Consider the following 20,643-nt stretch of genomic DNA (forward strand, 5'->3'; position numbering starts at 1 on the left):
TAAATAATCATCTTAAAAACATATTATTTTGATAAGTAAATAATCATCATAAAGACTCCATATTTTGATGCATGCACCTATTTCGTACACAGATAAACTAACGTAACCCGAATTATGTAAAGTTATTGATACATGTATGACGCTTCGCACATCTGTTAATTTTTGTCACTATACGGATGTTAATTTTTTTTGGAGGAATGGGTGGAGGTAGGAGCATTTGATACCAAGATATTATTTCTCTCAATTTGGGTCGCGTGATCATATCGGTCTCGTATTCCGTAACATTGATGTTTCCAATGATTTTGCCTTTGACATCTTTACAAATTGTTATGGTAGTTATCTATAAATGGGTGGTCTTCAGTTGTGAACAATCCGCGGATGAATCTTAATATATATAGTACGTCTATCGTAACGGATGCAAGATTTTCTATGATGGAAAATGTATTAATTGTGGACAACTTTTATCTGATATTCATTTATTATTGCAGGGCAATGTCTCTTTTTCTGAAGAGGGAAATGTAAAGCTTTTTGTTAGTTTTTAGAAACATGAAACTTTTTGTTAGTTTTTAGAAATGCATATTACGTGATACTGGTCGTTTTAATCATAATTTAGCGCCAAGTTAATATTCAATCATGCAATTGTAACAATGTAAGCGATAAACATTATGATGGTACCATGCTTTCTGTGTTGTTTGTCAAAGTTATGAATATCTAAATATTCACTTCAATACATTGTTTAGCGTATGTAATTGTATGACATTTATTTCTTAAATAAATCGTTTCCGCACAATTTCAACACAATTTGTTTTATCATTTACATATGACTTCAACGGATCCGATTATTTTGCATTAAATCACTGAAGTAAACGAGCACAGTTATGGAGTGCCCAGGCTTCTATCATAATACACTCTATTCAGTCAGAGTTCCTGGCGCGATTTCCACCTGTTTGATTGTTGATTATTTGTAGAACAGGGAAATAAAAAACAAACACAACGAAGCTAACAAAACTGTCATGGAAGCGTGTTGCTGCCAGTTGATATTTTTTGGCCCATGTCCTACGTGCGAGATACTAAGTAGTACAAACGACTTTATAAGTCGTAATTACGAGATAAGAAGTCGTATAAACGACACATACTAAGTCTTACGAACGACGTAATAAGTTGTAACAATGAATGATATATTAAGATGTAATGAAGAGATAAAAACTCGTACGAACGAGATGTTAACTCGTACTTACGAGAAAGGGTAAGTCGCACGAACGACATGATAAGTCACTATGACAAGATATTAAGTCGTAATAATGAGATAATATGTCGTAAGAACGATGTAACAAGTCGTAGGTAAGAAAAACGATAAGTTGCACGTACGACATAAGATGTCGAAACAATGAGATATGAAGTCGTACGAACAATAACGAGGAACTAAGTCATAATAACGATATACTAAGTCATAATAACGATATACTAAGTCGTACGTACGATAGTATATGTCGTTTTAACGAGATAATAAATTTTGCTTACTTGAGTACTGTGACCCAAATGCTAGTTTTTCGTTGATATTTGTTTGAATATAGTTAACTTCTTCAAAGTTTATTTTTGGCCAAGCAAAAAAAATAAATCAATAAATACCATGTTCCAACTGTTTTGTCATATCTCACTATTTTACACTATGTAAAGCAAGCAATTTTGTTTTGTACATGTGAGATGGAACACTTATGCACAAGTAATATCCTCAATACAGCCCTTAAAACCACACGGTTTTACAAGAATGTTTATTTCTCAAAAATGCAATGTTCCGTACAAGATATACCCAGATCATGCTATTGATGCCAACCATCAAAAGATAAATTATGCACACTTTAGTATTTTACATTTACTAAATACTACAGACTCAAAGAATAGTGGGTTTATTTTTACTATACCAGTACAGGGCAAAAATTTAGCATTGTCCTGACCTTCATTCCCAATGCCTCCAAAGGAGAACTAATTGATTGATTGGGGAATATTTGTAGAGTTTACTTAAAAATTAATTCAACCAAATTTCAGTCGGAAATAGTTTGTTTAAAATTGGCGTTTGGATTTAGCCAAGGTTCTTAAGATTTAGGGCTAATTTTGCAGTATCCATGCTTAAATAAGAGAGTTTACAACACCAAAAATACATACATTCATACTGTAGTAAAACAAAAAATTGCATGATCCGAATTACATGTATCTGCTTTGATGTCTGAAGTTTGAAACTGATTCGATTGCATGTTTACATTAAAGTTACGTGTTTAAAATTCGATTACCCTTCGAAAGTCATCGAAAAATGTAACAAAACTTCTTCGGTGCAAGAGGAAACTTTAAATCCTGCTAAATGTGTGAATAGATCCACATACATACATGTAAGGAAAGAAGACCACCTTTAAAATCGATACCGAGACGGTTATTGCATATGCCTATACATGTGTGTGAGTTTAATAATGGTATCGTGCATGTTTTCATAACTATCTTTTTAGCCTTTGGCTTGCACAGGACCGTAATATTTATGTACAATGAAGCCTAATGTTGCAATGACGTTTTGCATTGACACAATAAATAAATAATGGATGTGTGCATTAATCACGATATTTAAAGATATTCAACCCTCTGCCAAGAATTTAGTACGGTTTAAATCTTTTGAATCTTTTCATGATTAAAGTCCGTGACATTTAAATGTATACCAATCTCAAAACGCTATATATAAATACGAGAACATGGCTTCCCCAACACACATTTTACAGATACTGTGTTTTCTCTCTGTGTGTCTACGTGAGTATGAATTCTACACCAATGTAATATTAATGTTTATCCAACAGAAGTATACAAAGTTATAAGTAACCAGTGTTTTAGTTGTTCTGAGACAAACATGATTTTGTAGAAAACAAAGCTCTCCTCTCTGCCGCGGTAAAGGAAAAAATAATTAGATTGTGTTGGGAATCGGTAATATTCGTATGATTTAAAATTGAATATAGTTTTGTTAGGGATTCGTTTTGGGTTTCTTTTTCCTTCACAATTAATGGAAATAACCAGGAAGCACACATAATTCAATAAGACGGATACGAGGAAGATTTTAAACTCTGTATACCTCATTCAAGAATCATTGATGCGGAACAAAAAATCACAGGTCGTGTGAAGGGATTGATAAATCACGCCGTTAATCTAATACTATTTCTTATGTAAAGTGTATACACGAACTACAACATTACAGGAGTATTTCACAAGATAATTTGCAAATGCCACCCACACAGTAAACACATGTTATATCATGTTTGTGATATTTCCATGTTGACAAACAGGATTTGCTGGTGTATTCTTTCGTCATTGGGAACAATGTCTCGAATTTCCATCTGACACACGAAATATTTTAACATTAAAGAGGAGAAATGATTCGCTTATAATGATATACTCGTGTATTCATCATTCTCCTTTTTATGTAGTCTCAGCACTTCGAACATCACGGACAAAATATATACGTGTCTTTGATCCTGCATTTTTTGTGATTACGTACTCTTCACACGGTGAGTGATGATGGTCATGATGATATCACACATTCTAGAGATACCGTATTATCTGGCATTTAAAATTAGGTGGGGGGATATTCATACTTACAAAGAGAGTTTAGTTATATTTTAGTTATATTTAGTAAATATTTCTTGTAAAAGTTTTGATAAACTACAAATCAAATTTCACTCCAATATCCAAAAACTACACTTGCGGCCCTCGGTCTCGGTGGATCCTATCTTTCTTGCCTCCTATCATTGATATTCATCATGAAGGTTAATTGATTTTCCAACATTTCAAATCCATGGAAGTCATGATTGATATATCAAATACATGACCGCAGTAAACTGTATAAGATTAATTCGCTTCATGTTTTCCTACATTGAACAGCAACAATGCAGCAGATTCAAGGATCGATTTACGATATAATTCACGTAGTTAAAAAAATATTTTGTATATTTCTGATATTTTGTAAAATGTTTATTATGTAAATATATTTATGATGTATAATATTTATGATTATTTGTATATTCATGATTATTTTCTATAATGTTTATAATCATTTACATAATATTTCTTATATTTTGTAAAAAGATTTTGATTTCTAATATTTTGTATAATGTTTGTTATTTTCATGATTGAAATCCTAAACTGAAAGTAAGCGTTAAAACTGAAAGTAAGCGTTAAAACTGGCGAAAACCATGCAGTTTAATCCGACCCAGTGTTATAGCATAAACTTTTCCCCCGGAAAAACGGCCCCGGGATAGATTTCCCCCCATAGGGAGAAAAGCGCCCTAGTGTATAATTTCCCCTTATGTACAAAGTCAGTATAGAGTTTCCCCCTGGGCGGAAAAACTGCCCTGGTATAGAATTTTCCCCCTCCGGTTACCGGATTTCATTTGTTATAGATTAATGAAATAGATATGCGCTCATCAATATTACGATATTCATAAAACAAACGAATATGTTTTTTTTTGAAATGTTGAAGTTGGGTTTACGCGCTGAAAACTTTGAAATGCATATTGTAAATACAATATGCTTCCCAAAAGACGATAGTCAATATCACTATGATTTTTCGTAAAAAGTCGACTAAATGATATACAATTAAAATATCTGAAATGTAAAATAGATGAACTGTACAAATAAAAGTAAAAATAATTTTCTCCTTTATTTAAAGTCGAAATTTTTAATTTAAAAAACGTTAACTTCTTCCCAACTTCACTATTTCAAATGCTAGATACAAGTAAATAACGATAAAGACGAGATTTCTGAATGAATTTTGATATACCATTACACGATTTGAATAGTTTCCTTTTTTTTAAAAAATCATAAGATAATGATTGTTCACGATACACAAGACCCTGCTCAAAATTAAAAATAAAGAATGATAAGAATAAGCTGGAGAATTCTAGTAATAGAACTGGAAACGGATACATAGCTAAACTGTAAGAAGGGGGGGGACCTACTGTCATTTAGGGGGAAATTCTATACTGGGACGGTTTTTCCGGAGGGAAACTCTATGCGGGGGGTTGGGGGGGTTCTATGCTACAACACCGGTACTCATCACTCTCAGCACTAAGTCTTGGGCCGTTACGAACAAAAAATACAATTCCATCATCTGATGTTAAATAAAAATGATGCGTATACTTGCAAGAAAGGTTTGGTTCTGCTGTTTTAAAAGTCTATGAATAAACTTTCAAGTTAAGTTTCACTACAAAATATTACGCTTGCTGCTCTTCATCTCGATAATTCCCCTATAAATGTATATGGATCCCTGCTTTGCTTTTCTGATTTCAAACGTCTGCTACAAATGAAAATTTATTATGAATTAAGCAAATTTTTATGCATGCATTTTACTAATTGAAAGATTTAATAAAAGATGCTAATACAGACATAAAGCTTTCTATCATTACCGCGGTAAAGTGGTTAAAAATAATTAATCTACTGTTTTAGTTTCTTTATTTCCGTGAGCCATATGGCTCATTGGATTCACATACACATACACATATATAAATACACAGGCAGTACAGTAGATATAAGATATAATACATACAGGAGCAGTATATGCTGTATGTACATATCCTCACAATGACGAGATTTGGTAACTACATTGTACGTACCTCCACACAAACGGTGGGGTTATTGTAACGTGTTTATGGTGATGGTAAATCAAGTAGAGCCTTCCTACTGGGGTACTTCAGATTCAGATTCTTTATTTCCGTGAGCCCCAGGCTCATTGGATATCATATACATAAATACAATCATAAAACAAACAAAAATGGCATTATGGAGAGTGAGTAGGCGGCAATGTTACAACGATGTATAATTTAGATTAAACAAATGATATCACACCATATGAGAGTTTCGTAGCTTAGTAGCATACTGTAAAAATTTTCCAACATTAATCAGTTCTTTAGTACTTTTAACACAGCAGTTTAATCAGTTTGTATATGTAACCGTTGTGTCAAGATAGGTCATGAGTTCTTTTATTCAACTCACAGAAAATATAGATGTGGGGGGTATAATGGAAGGGGGCCCCAGGATCCTTTAGACAACAATGACGACTATGCAGGGGCGTAGCTTCATTAGGCTCGAATAGGCACGTGCCTGCATATTTATTTATTTTTCATTTTTAAAACACATTTTTGTCTGTAAATGATTGCAAAATATGAGAGGTTCATATATTTTTAAAATCGGATATAAAACTATTTTTCCGTCGAATATTTTCTTTTTATAATGTATTCTACAAGATGTACATGTAAATAATGGTTACATGTATATAGTTTTTCTAAACTTCTGGTGATCACAATAACTTACTCTTAACAGTTTAAAAATCTTTGAAACGTTGTACAATATTGAATGTCTATTACAATCATTTTGATGCTCAGAGTGGTGCAAATAAGTCCTGATATTTCAAATGATTTTCTGGGGTGAGTTCCTCAAACCCCTCCCGCACCTACCCACTCGGCGCCTCGCTCCTCGGTGAAAACTTCGGTTTCATCTTTCGGGCCTCATTGAAATAGTTCTAGCCCCTGCGAAATATAAACAGACACAACACATAGAGAACACTACATCACAAATTTATAGAACATTTATTTCATTAATTTATTAACTGAGATTAAAACATATAGATGGAAGTAAAATATGCACATACTGGTTTATGGAGTTAGCTTCAAAACAGTTGGTTGAAAACCGAGCTTAACATAAATGATACTGACCTATTGAAATTGCAACATTGAAAATATTCACAAAGCCTTGACATTCAAGGATGCATAAAATTAATTAAAGATATGACCTTGTAAAGGCTTTACAATTACAATTACATTCATGATTTTTAACAACTTTCGTTATTTTCTTTTATACAAGTTTAGCCTTCTTACTTTATCAAAATATTTTCTCATTCATTGAATTGAATCTATAATTTTGCAGATTTTAATAACTCTTTTACGTACCGGGAAGAGTGTTTAGCTTTACCAAAGTATAGCAGTCACACCTTTATCAAGATAGACTATTCTTCAACTTGTTTAACAACTGATCATGACTAATTACGATTTTTTTATTCTAGTACTAAGACTGTCTGAGGCTGGTTACTAATGCTACTCACTAATCATGATTTTTTTATTCTAGTACTGAGACTGTCTGCATGAAAGGTGAAGATAACGAACAGTGATCAACACGGACCCCTGGACACACCAGAGGTGGGATAAGGTGCCTAGGAGGAGTAAGTGTCACCTGTCGACCGGTCACACCCACCGTGAGCCCTATATAGTGTCCCTATATCTCAACTGATACGATACGCAAGAGCTTGTTCTACGTATGGTCAGTTTATAAATCGAGGCAGTCCTTCGGGTGAGATCGCAAAACCCGAAATCCCGTGTCACAGCAGGCGTGGCACGATAAAGATACATTCCTTCTCAAAGGCCGTAAGCACCGAGCATAGGCCTAAATCTTGCATCCCTTCACTGGATTTGGTGACGTCTCCATAAGAGTGAATAAATCTCGAGTGTGACGTCAAACAAAATACAACTAACCAACAGAGTATATAGAGGATGTACAACTAAAAACGAATATGCAACATTAGCCAGAAGCATTTCATCTGATTGCAGCAAATTAGTTAGAGGATGAACGTGATTAGGATGAAAAAATCTCTTTACTTGGACACAGGTTGGGATCAGCTTCAAATTTGGCGAAAAACAACATGAATAAAACAATGTATAAAGTGGCTTCAAACTATCATTAAGATATATTTCCTGCTAAAATTACAAGACAAGAAGTACTCTAAATTACATTTACCTAAATGTAAATGTCAAATCTAAACAAATTTCTTGTGTACCAGCTGTTGTAAATAATTATTTACAAGATTTCGACACAATTGTATATTAAACAAACATTTATTCCATTGTAACATCATCGATAGTCCTCTATGTACTTGTGGAAAATTTAAAGATCGGGTCCTTAATAACAAAAAATTATTGTCAATTACAATTGTATACTTTTACCTATTTAATTCGTAGGTAGAAAAAAACGAATGCTAAGATATGATTAAGTAATGACTTCACAGTAAAACCAAACTGTCGATAAACGATCGATGTATGCAAAGCTTGTTCACATCATTGATCCTGATGAACAGAATATATTTTCCTTTTTTCAAACATTCATGTCTTTAATTGATCAATTTTGACTAGAATTTAAACTCTTCGACTTTGTGCACAAATATAATGGAGAACATAAGTGTTTGTAGAAAATTAGCGCGATTAATTGCTGTAACATCTGATTTACCTATCTATTTGAATATTAATGAACTAAATATTATGGAAAACTAGTTTACAGTTATGAATTGAATTCCCTGAAGAGGCAGCAAAATAGTTCCATGTAAAACTTATACGGTACCAATTTTGATGCACCAAATGTGCATTTCGACAAATAATGTCTCTTCAGTGATGCTCAACCGAAATTTTTGAAATCCGAAATAACAACACACTTGTTAGCGCTATTTTAGGGGAAAACAGAGTGCCAAAAATTGGAGCCAAATACGTCGAAGGATAAGAGTTACGCATGAGGGAGATAATCCTTAATTTTGAAATGAATTTCTATATTTTATCACAGCAATTTAATATACATCCGTATTTTCAAGCTAGTAACGAAATACTTTGATAATGGGCTGTAGAGACCTTCGGGGACTAAACGTCCACCAGCTAATCTATCTATTCAGCAAAGGACAACTTTAATTTAAGTTTTCCCGATTCTTTATTTACCCACGAAATCAGCGTGCTCTATCGGACATTCAGCTGAAGCTTGATGCTTGAGTACTTGGTTATGCATGCCTTATGGGGATGCTATGTTTTAAAAACTGAACGTCAATAGCGTGTACACCACTTTATCAGAAACGTTCCCGAAAACGCACATAAAAAAATATCTATTGTAGTTATATTTAATTCAATTCACAAGTGAAAGTTTGGAAATGTTTCCGCTGGACAATGAATGTTGTGATTCCCGTTTATTAATTTATTCAATTACTGTGAGTTCATGCTAGTACAACGCAATTGTCGCCGTTAGCAACGTTGATCAATTGATTCCATTTTGATCTGAACTATCCATGCAACTTATATACAATTATCATAATATTACATCTAGCTTTTTTATTTTTTGCTTGAGGACACTCGTCGCTTTGCGTAATACGTACACTATCAAAGACACCGAAAATCACGAAGTGGAAGGATCACTGCTTGAGATATGCGTGTACACTTCATTAGATGGGCTTGGTAAGTTGTGGCAGTTGTTCAAACATCGTCTTGATACCATCAATTAAATAAGCAAACCAACAAACAAATCATAACTACCGTACAACGACCAACGGTCAATGAAAGGATGTCAATTTCATTTACTCCACAAATTACAAATGATTTGAAAATTTAAGAAATAAAGTTGAAACAATATATCACCTCATTCAAGCTATTTATAATTGCTCATGAAATATAGATCTTTATTTTTTTTAAATAAGCAATACTTTAATAGTATTTTGCAACAACAAAAAACGCACTGTGCATTATAGCCATAGAATAAAATTGATAAAAAGTGATGCCGTGAAAACACACCGGGACATTCAGTGGACACGTCATCTTACATCGTATGCTTTTAGATTTAAGGCTGGCAGTAAAACCGCAACTTCAAAGGCGCCGACTATTGATTACAACGCCGTTATCGTATGCATATTTATGAATCCGGTAAAATAACATACCAGTTTTGAGGGATTATCTTCGCGTATATAGCACTAAATGTTATTGAAAAGGCGTTTCAAAAAGTGTTTACAAATCACACATATAACTTGATAATTAAAAAAATCTATTTTCTTGATTGTTTGCCTGCAAAATTATGCCGCTAGGGTCCCCGAGTATTCTCTACTGCTTTCGACTTTGAAACAGAGACATTTGTAACCCAAATTCCTTACTTAAGTAGACATAATGCTCTTCAAATTGTGTTAGAAAAAAGAACTGAACCAAATATTTGATTGTAGTTCAAAGGTGTATAAAGTGGTGGATCTAAATGATATGTCAATTGAGGTATTCCGTTACCTTTGGAATTAAAATATTTGATGAAAATGTCCAGTCTCTGTCATCCTTTGTAGAGGAAATTGTACCATCTTTTTACATACTCCTCTTTGAGACATTTTTGTTTATCCAGGATATATATTGAATATACAATGAAGTTTTAAAATCGTTAGAATCACATCTAAAACAACATGTAGATCCAAAAATATGTAAAAAAAAAAAAAAAAAAAAAAAAAAAATAAAAAATAAAAAAATAGGTAAGTTAACAGGTTGCGATTGAAATACATTCAATGGTCATCATTCATGTCCAGACACGAATTGGTAAAAACATTTTTCAAGTAATACAAATACAATTCACGAAAAATTCAGTCCCTCTGAAAAATGGCATTTGTATTACAGACTTTTCAAGAAAATAATCGAAACATTATTTTGAATATTTAGATTTTTAGATATTTTATTTCATTGCAAAGAAGGTATTTATAAGTACAGATCTAGCCACAAATTTGGTGTGTACATGGGTTTGATAAAATGATAATTTTATGATCAACTGAACATTAAAATTTCACAACTAAATTTAGTTCAACAAATTGAGTTGGTATTTTCTCCTCAAAACACATTTAAAGAGAGATGACAACACCAAACACAAATTTAAATATCGTACTAGTGATAAATACTAGTGATAAAGACTAGTGAAAAAGACTAGTGATAAAGACTAGTGATAAAGACTAGTGATAAATACTAGTGATAAATACTAGTTATAAATATTAGTGATAGATACTAGTGATAAATACTAGTGATAGATATGTTATTTTGTTTTAGATAACATGAAGACATATTGAAAATATTACAGTCCAAATCCCCTTTAACTTCGCATTTTGAGTGTAAATTGTCAAGATAAACACCGAAAAATCAAATTCACTATGAATGCATTTGGATTCTTTAAAAAGATATTGAAAACAAACTGTAGTTTTGAGATGTAAATGGTATTTTATGTGACGCCCTATTCAAACAATGAAAACATATTCCCTACGGGGAAATTCAACACACATTATTTTAAAATGAACAGACATTTAATATGCTCTGCATGATAAGGATTGCAGTGACGTAAGTTTTTTTGCATTAAACATGCAAATCCTCATAAATCCTGACACTCAATCCCATATCCGTCTCCGGGGTTTTCGGAATAAAACAACAATTCTAATGGTAGCAATATTCATTTTTAATCACCTCTTCTCGGTCTCTCGTCAAATGGAGATAGTTTTGTACCTGAACTTATTGAATTTAGAGGAAGTGAACATGAAAATATGACAAAGAGTTTGAATTTGTCATTTTGATGTACGAGTTCTGAAAATCATTAAAATATAGTTTTCTTCAGTGGGGAGATATTTTATAAAGATTAAATAAGCAGTCATATAGAGAGAGAAAAAAACCTCCATGTTGGGTTATCACTTATCATCCACTAGAGGGCAGCACGGGTTCTGACGTCAGTAGGACACATTGTGTATTTTTGGTACATTGTAAGCATCAACGTTAAAATGTCATCAACAGTAGGTGAATTAAATGTGGATATCAGTTTGAACCTCATGTTACAGAGGAAGAATTTTTTTCTCAGAACACTTCTTCCCCAGCAGTTGATATTAATGCGTGAGAAATGAATTTTCCTTTATTGGTGTGCTTGCGGAAATTGTACCTATGTACATTCAAGAGGTGTCTTTGTTGTTATGAGTTTGAACATTTTGTATCAGATTGCATAGATATTACAGAGAAAGAGCAGTTCTCGTCACCCATATTTTGACATTGTGTGTGAAAGTTGAAGATAACGAAAAGTGATCAATCTCTTAACTCCTACAAGCAATACAAAATAAATAGTTGGGTAAACTCGGACCCCTGGACACACCAGAGGTGGGATCAGGTACATAGGAGGAGTAAGTATCCCCTGGCAACCGGTCACACCCGCCGTGAGCCCTATGTCCTGATCAAATAAACGGAGTTAGCCACAGTCAAAATCAGTGTGCCAAGAACGCCTTAACAATCGGTATGAAAGTCCTTTTAGAATTGATACAACTTACATTTATGTATCCTGACAGGAACTAAGAGCCCTAGAAAACTGAAAAATACGGTATTCACATGTATTAAAATCGAAACATAACACGCCATTTGTGTGTAAACCTTTCCAATTACACACATACGTGATAGAATACAGTAACAATCAAGATTTATGGCTTACAAATAGTATATCAATTTGGTCAGACGAGGTCAGGCTCTTGGGAAAAATCAGAATAGTTTTACCCTCATTTGTTGTGACTTAAATCAAGGGAGAATTTCCTAAAGAACCCTGCTATCTTGCAGGATTTCTTAAAACTTCAGACTCTGATACAGATTCTGAATAAGTGTTTTTAGTGTAAATAAAATTGTAGATATTGCCTCTCCAAAAATCTGTGGTCCATCTATATCAATTATCATCGATATATAAATTACATATCAATTTTACTTTACTTGTATATGTCACATTCTCCTTAATTGTCTCAACATATGTTAGAATCTAATAGAGGTAGTTGATTTTGAATTTGAAATATACAGTGCTTCTGAGTACGTTCAAAAGTTGGGGAGCAGAAGATATTTTGTGGAAGTGGTTTCTTCTATTTCTTAATGCATTGTTTTTAGATTTGATTTCATTCTTTTTTCACAAAAACTTAGCCATCGATTCTAGTATGAATCCATAAACTTCTTTTGCTGTATAACAGTGACCCAGTCAACAACAGCAATGTGTCTCATCTACGTCAGAACACATATACACACTGGGGAATAATAAATGAACTTCGTAATCCTTTAACTTAGAGTGTTGAATACGGAACTTTGGGATGTGCCGGAACGACCGATTAGAATTGACGTTTATACACCGCGGTCACGTGATAGTAACCAATTGTAGGGCAAAGTTGACAGGGTCGATACCAAAGATGTTTCGTTAGCATACGGTCCGTAAAAAGCTAGGCGCTGTCCTACGATGACGATATAAGTCACTATGGATGCTTAGTACCTGGGTGTAAATTAGATGGAAGGAAAAATTAGCATTTAGACGCGTATCATTTGTACTGCCTAGACAAGACGCAGTCAGTTAAACCACTTTACTGAATGAATGAATGGTGAAGAGCTACAAAGAAAAGTAAAGATTCCATGTACACAAGGTTAACACATCATAAAAATACAAAAACATAATCACACAAACGACTTTCAACTGACAATTGAAACGTTTAATAAAAGTTGTACATCATGATTATGACACAAAGTGCGTTCCATAGTTTAAACTTTCAATAAAGGGCTGTATTTAGATAAACGTTAAAATCCAGTAAAAATTAACAAATCAGACCAAGGAAATTACATAACAGAATAAAGAAGTAAATATAAGCCAGGCAAGTATCATATCAGGCAAGCAAATAACTATAAATGCATGTTTATAAGTATACCAAGTGACTAACCGAAGACCGCATGGAAGTCACAATATACGATAAAATACATGATGTGCATTCCTAAAATAGCTAGAACTTGTTAAATAAATCATACAAAATGTACTTAATGCATGCTTACATTGTGACCAGCCAAGCTTATGGCAAATTTCGGAAAGCTGTCCATACAATTGTGCGCGGCATAAATATACAAAGGACCGATAACTCTAAAAGTTATACTTATGGAAGGCAGTGGCTGCCAATACCTAAACACGCCAGTTATAAAACAGATAATTGTAAATCAATAAAAATTGAATTAATAAATGAAAGTTTATATGGTTTTAACCTTATCTAGGAAATTATCCAAATGAAATGCATATATCAACAATATGTTCCAGTACATCATTGGATGCAAAGCGTGAAGTTTTACTGATATCCTCAAGATATTTCCTAGATTTATTTCCCTCGCCAACTCACATAATTTAATCAAATGCATTTTCTTATAACTAGTTGTAGTGATTCCTTTCTTTGAAAGATGGTATTTTAATGGAGCAATTGAAGTATTCCATGCTTGTTTACTTAGTTGTTATTTTAATCCGAAAGTAACATGCCCTATAAATTACGTTCAATGCTCGATAAATTCTTATCTCGAAAGTCCCGTATTGATGAGATCTCGTAATAGAAACAAACAAATTAGTTTCAGGCCACACTATTTAGTTGTGGTTTTTGGGGGGTAAGGGGTCTTTTAAATTTATTATGCAACAATTTGTTTTTCTCATTTTCACTTTCTTTAATGGACTTCAATATTAGGGTCCCTATAAACACCCACATTACAACCTATATTGATTTACCGTTCGCGGTAGTTCATTGGTAGAGCGTTCGCGTGGTATCCGGAAGTTAAAGCCCTCCTCGTGTCGTGACAGCGTCAATTCAGAGATGTAAACATGGGTAATAACTACTCCTTCGCCAAACTCTCGGCGTTTAGAAGTCAGAATCACGGGTCATTCGGATATGACCTTAAGAACGGAGGTCCCGTGTTGCGGTAGGCTTTGGAACGTTTAAGAACCCTCACTATGAGCGCTTAGCATACATGTAGGTCTGAATTCGTGGTAATGCTCCTTCAGGTTTGTTGCAAATCATATGATGATAATAATGATTGGTTTTTATATAGCGATTTTACAGCGTATGCCGCTCAAAGCGCTTAAAATATATTGTTACTCCGGCAGACCTTATATCAATCTAGATCTTTCTCAGCTTCCTGGGAAGCATATAGTACAAGCTGCCGTTACAGGCGCTAGAGCACTAACATTCTAACAATATCGTTCATTGTCTATATCCAGGTACCCCTTTTACACTTGAGTGAAATGAGGAAATTCGTGTAAAGTGCCTTTCCTAAGGACACAACGTCGGCCCTGCTGCTGTCAGGCCTCGAACCCACGACGTTTCAGTCGAGAGTCGGACAGCCTAACCACTAGGCCACCGATGTATATATGTTTATTTATAATCTGTATACAATTGTAGTCCAGTCATTTAACATTTTCGAATTAAACTAAATAAAAGAATTGATTTTCAATCTGTGCGATACTTTATGCCGTCAATATTAACATATCAAAAGTCTTGAAAAGTCCTCGTGGTGGAAACCCCTGAAATTTGAGTTCAAACTTTGGAAAAAATCTTCATACACCATAATAAGAAGCAGGTTCGAAACACCTAGAATTCCTCTGTTTTTGATAACCTCATATAAACAACGTGTTTTGCAGTGATGTGGAAACTAAACAAAGTAAGTATAAATATTTGTTTTGATGAAAGAAGAAAATCCTTTTAATTTATATATCATATTTAGTCACAGAGTCTACGAAATCCCCGTTGTTTACTGTATCTAACCCCGAATTTGTTCCATTTTCTGCTATGCATGAAACACAAATTATGTCTTCAACTATGTTTAAAGGTATCATAATGTAGAAATGGGACACTTGTATGAGCCCAAATTCATAAATAACACATATTAAAGATATTGTTAAAGTCTCCGTGAGTTAAAAATGATATTTCATAATGATCCTTTTCGTTGATTTTTTAAAGGTATGGAAGCTCAGTAGATTCATAAATGGAATGTTAATTTTCTGCGGTTCAAATATAGAGCTGTGTTAGATCGATGTGTAGGTTTGCTTTCATTAACTTACTTCCGTGTATAAACATTACATTTTTTGTTATTACTGCATTTCAATATGCATTTTAACTTGATCATTTATTAAAATGTGCATGTGGCACATGGAAGCTATAATTATATACATTCTCTTTATTTCAGGACAACTTTCACCACACACCAGATTGATGAAATGGTCTTAGATGCCGAATTCTATGGTCTAATGAGAACTTTTCTATTTCAATTAGGAAAGTTGAAATATATGTACGTGTAAGAAATCCATCAAGTGCATGTTAGGTTCTTCTGACATCTCAATGGTTGATAAAAACTTGCTGTATATACCAGAAAACCTCCAGTTTTTTCTACTGACCGCCATTACTCTTAAAGATCCTCATCTGAAAGTATCTGTTATATGCCAGGCAATTATACAAGCTGTTAAATCCAAGTCTCAAATTGCTTCCCTTCAGTTACGCCTAGAAGTGCAACTTCATCACCACTTTGCAGCAACATTCTTATTAGAAACTCTTGATTGCCTCGGATTATGTAGCCTAAATTCAGAAATAAATGGTTCAAATCCTCTGCCGCAGCATCAAAAGGAACCTCAATGTCTGACTATACACCCTTACAGTTCCAAGATTCGGTATATAGCTGACAATGTGGATTATGATATCCGAACCATTGATGGTAGGGGAACCTTTCATGGAATGGGGATCATTGCAGCAGTGACGCCGGGTATTCGGAAAAGCCACACTATCAAGAGGGTATATGTTTCGCAAGAGCAATTGGGGAATATGGCGAAAAGTGCATTCAAGAGGTGTCTTTGTTGTCATGAGTTTGAACATTTTCTATGAGATTGAATAGATATTACACATAAAGGGCAATTCTCTACACCCATATTTTGACACTGTGTGACTAAGTCTTCTTATAAATGACACAGCTTACATTTATGTATCCAGAAAGGAATTTAAGAGCCCGAGAAAACTGAAAAATACATTCGGTATTCACGAGTATTAAAATATAAACATAACATGCAATTTGTGTGTAAACATTTCCAATTACACACACACGTGATAGAATGGCCTACAGACAGTTCATCAACTAAATCACACAAGGTCAGCTTCTCAGGGAAAATCAGAGTAGTTTTACCCTCATTTGTTGTGACATAGATTAAAAGGGAATAAATCCGGAATAACTATGCTATTATGAAAGATTTCCTGAAGCTTCAGACTCTGATACAGGTTCTGAATAAGTATTTTTGAGCGTAAATAAATGATACAATTGTAAACATTACATTTATAAATTTATCTGTTGTCCATGTACATCAATTATTATCAATATATAAATTACATGTAAATATAGCAGTACTTTTATATGGCATAATCCCCTTAATTATCTACAAATCTTTCAAAATCTAATAAAAGTAGTTGATTTTGAATTTGAAATATACAGTGCTTCTGAGTAAGTTGGAGGAGCAGGATATATTTAGTGAATGTTTCTTCTTTATCTGAGTGCATTGTTATTAAATTTGATTTTAATTCTTTTTGCTCCAAAACCTTATCCATCAATTCTTATATGAATCCATAAACTTTTTCTGCTGTATAACAAAACCCAGTTAACAACACCAATGTGTCTCATCTACGCCAGAGCACAGATTCATGCTGTGAAATAATTAATGATCTCTATAAACCTTTAACTTAGATTGTTTAACGTTGGTCACGGGTTTGCTTACGTAATCGTTTTCGGACACGCAAATCCTACGACTCAACGTCTTTTTACGTGCACATTCAATTGTGACATAACAGTTGTCTGAACAAAGTATACATGGGTCATAGACTGAATATAAAGAACGTAATACTTTATTGATATCACATAACTATTACCGACAGTCATTATCGAAGTAGAACATGCTTCTTTTGATTTTGTTAAGTCTTCCTTTCGTTTCCGGTGCAAAATTATCGGCTAGTAATATGTTTTATCCTGTTACTGTATAAAGTTTAGCAGCGGACAACTTGGGGAGGTGAAATAGCTGGTGATGTTGGTAATGCCTTTATAAACGTGTTTAGAACTGGGGGAAAAATCGGACGGGAGTTCCCCAGTTCGTGCAATATTTTTTCAGAGATTTGACGCGTTTATGGCGGACCTTTGAAATGACAAGTTCATAATTTTATTCCTCCTCATCATACATTGAATAATTAAAAGCGTTGGACAGGGATATCCTATAAAGAAATGTTTCAATGTGTCCTGCTGCATATGTCTCTGAAAAGTCGAAAACACTTCCAGAACGCCTGGAAAAAATGAGCAGGAGTTGCCTACACTCTAAAGCCCCCCCCCCCCCCCGAAAAAAAATTTGACGTGTATTTGGTGGAGAGAGAGAGATAATCGATCGTATTTATAAATGAATGCTAGTATTGGGGAACAACAAGTAAACAATACATGTATTCTAGCAAAGTTGAACCTTACAGTTGCCCATCTCAAGTAGTATTCGCTGTAAAATTACATAGACATGCAGGGATGACTGCTTGTCAAAGTTGTTAGCTCTACCAAAAACGTACTAGCCCTGAGAAAATAACTGCATTTTTAAATATTTCTTTTACATGTATTACTACATGCATTTATCTTCTAATGAAGTGCGATGGACATAATTTGTTTCTAGTACATCATATTTTATTGAAATTTGGCTATACGGAAGAATATGCAGTAAAATGTACTAGCTTGACGAAGTTTGTCCATTGTGTTACAGGTACAATAATGAAGTTAATTCATCTAAATTTTATTTAACGTAGATTTTATCACGTCTGATCGAACGTCTACACCAAGAAATTTATTCCCCGTGGTAAAATATAAGCGTCTCGGGCGGTCGGGCTCACGGTAATTTCAAACACTGCAACGGGCTCAAGACTCTAAATGTAAAAAGAACAAGAGGGTGAAGTTGGTCGAAAATTAGAACCAAACTTCTGAAAGTACTGAAAAGCGCTAAGCTGACTTCATGAATTTTCTCTGAAATGTTAATGAGCAGGAACACCAGTAAAAAAAATAAACAGTTCATGTGTTATTCTTTATTTTCGCACAACTAAATAATACGTTTTCTGTAAGGAAATAACAAATATGGATGGGAAACAATGTCCTAAAACTTTCCACTATGTTGAAATATAAACTTAATATGATGTTATTGGAAATAATGGTTACTATAATAATATCGGTTCCACCCGGAACTAAAACCTTGTCCTTGGATCATGGAATTTACAATTTTGGTAAACGATACCTGCTCCTTTTAAATATATATTTCATCACGGCAAACTGACAACTCAACTAAATTCTGATTAAATAGAAGGTGAACATAACGAACAGTTATCAATCTCATAACTCCTATAAGCAATACAAATAGATAGTTCGGCAAACACGGACCCCTGGACACACCAGAAGTGGAAGCAGGTGCCTAGAGGGAGTAAGGACCGCCTGTCGACCGGTCACACCCGCCTTGAGCACTATATCCGGATCAGGCAAACGGAGGTACCCGTAGTCAAAATCAGTGTGCCAAGAGCGGCCTAATAATCGATATGAAACACGTCAGACAGCATTTGACCCAATGATAGGTTGTATTGACGAACTAGATCGTTATAACGACCATAGAATTTGCAAAATACTGATATCAATTGAGACTGTTGAAAACCCTGTACCATCAACTTGTTTGTCAATAGCTTGCCTCGATATAAAACCTGACCATACACAGAACAAACTCTTGTGCATCGAATCAGTTGAGAGATATGAACACCGTATGCAGGTGATAATGGAATATTGCTACATAAATGTGGGAAGTTGACGATGGAGAAGCTGAAATCATCCTGTTTGTCATACAGTTGAGTCGTCAGTTGGCCGTTAATGTATACTTTCAATAAAATATCTAAGTATGAAGCAGAAGTGGAACACTCCGTGGTGTCTTTTATTTCGAGCTCACCGGGGTATATTGAATCGACATATGAATGAAAGTCATTGTTAATAGACAAAACGTCCTCGACATATCTAAATGTCGAATTGAAGGCCACAGCGAGAGATGTTTTTTTAAATAAAGTCTGCTTCATAAGAATATAGAAACAGGTCAGTTAACAAAGGAGCACAATTCGTGTCCATGGGAATTCCAACAGACTGTTGGAAGAACTAATCACCAAAGACCACGAAGATATTGTCGATGAGGAACTCTAGCATATTTTTTTTTCAACTTTAGAGGTCTTGTGCGTTGAATCAGAGTGGTGTTTCACAAAGTAAGTTTTTGATGACTGATCACAAGATATGAATATTTCCTTTTTCCATTTTTGTTGAAGAAGCAACTATCTATTGATATCATTGATTTGGGAAAAGTTTTGCGATTTCAAGTTTACTAAAAGTTTTTTAGAACTTTTAGAATCTACATTTGATTAACACCACTTCTGGCATATGTAGTCGCGCAGTAAGTTTGAAGTTTCTCCTTCACAGCTGTTAAGATTTTCGTTAGAAGCAAAGATAGGGTCTTGGTAGAACACTTACTGGATCCAGCAACGTATCTTTGTAAGGGTTTTTATGTAGTTTAGGAATTCAGTATAGGTACTGTAACTCATATTCATTCGACCCATTGACTGGGATATTAAATGCACAATGGTATGCTTTCTTCGTTTTCTCACACTTATTGTATTTGATGTTCTAATTAAACATAAACAGAATATTACCGGTGTGTTGGATTTCTTTTTGTGCATATAAACAGAGCAAACTTGAGAAATTGAAGCCTTATAATTGTGTCATAAAAAATGTATATTTTGATACGATGAACCGGTTATCCGATTGGCAATTTTATATTCGATTAGTTCGAAACATTGGTAAAAGTCATATCAGGTTTCGGGGTCGTAAAACGTAAACGCTCACCTGTAATATACAAGTTACACTTTTTAAAAGTTTTTGCCCCGCAGCCAGATGTGAATAGAGAGGGGGACTAAGGGCCTGACCCCTTCCCCTATGG

At 34.1% G+C, this 20,643-nt stretch overlaps 1 long non-coding RNA gene across 1 annotated transcript; it reads left to right on the forward strand.

The window, feature by feature from the left end:
- The first annotated feature begins 2,203 nt into the window (after positions 1 to 2,203).
- On the forward strand, positions 2,204 to 10,122 carry LOC125653730 (uncharacterized). The gene is made up of 2 exons (XR_008796591.1): positions 2,204 to 2,790; positions 7,150 to 10,122. It is a non-coding gene; the product is annotated as an uncharacterized LOC125653730 (long non-coding RNA).
- Positions 10,123 to 20,643: the final 10,521 nt, after the last annotated feature.

Source organism: Ostrea edulis, chromosome 7 (assembly GCF_947568905.1).
Source record: "Ostrea edulis chromosome 7, xbOstEdul1.1, whole genome shotgun sequence".
Taxonomy (NCBI): Eukaryota; Metazoa; Mollusca; class Bivalvia; order Ostreida; family Ostreidae; genus Ostrea; species Ostrea edulis.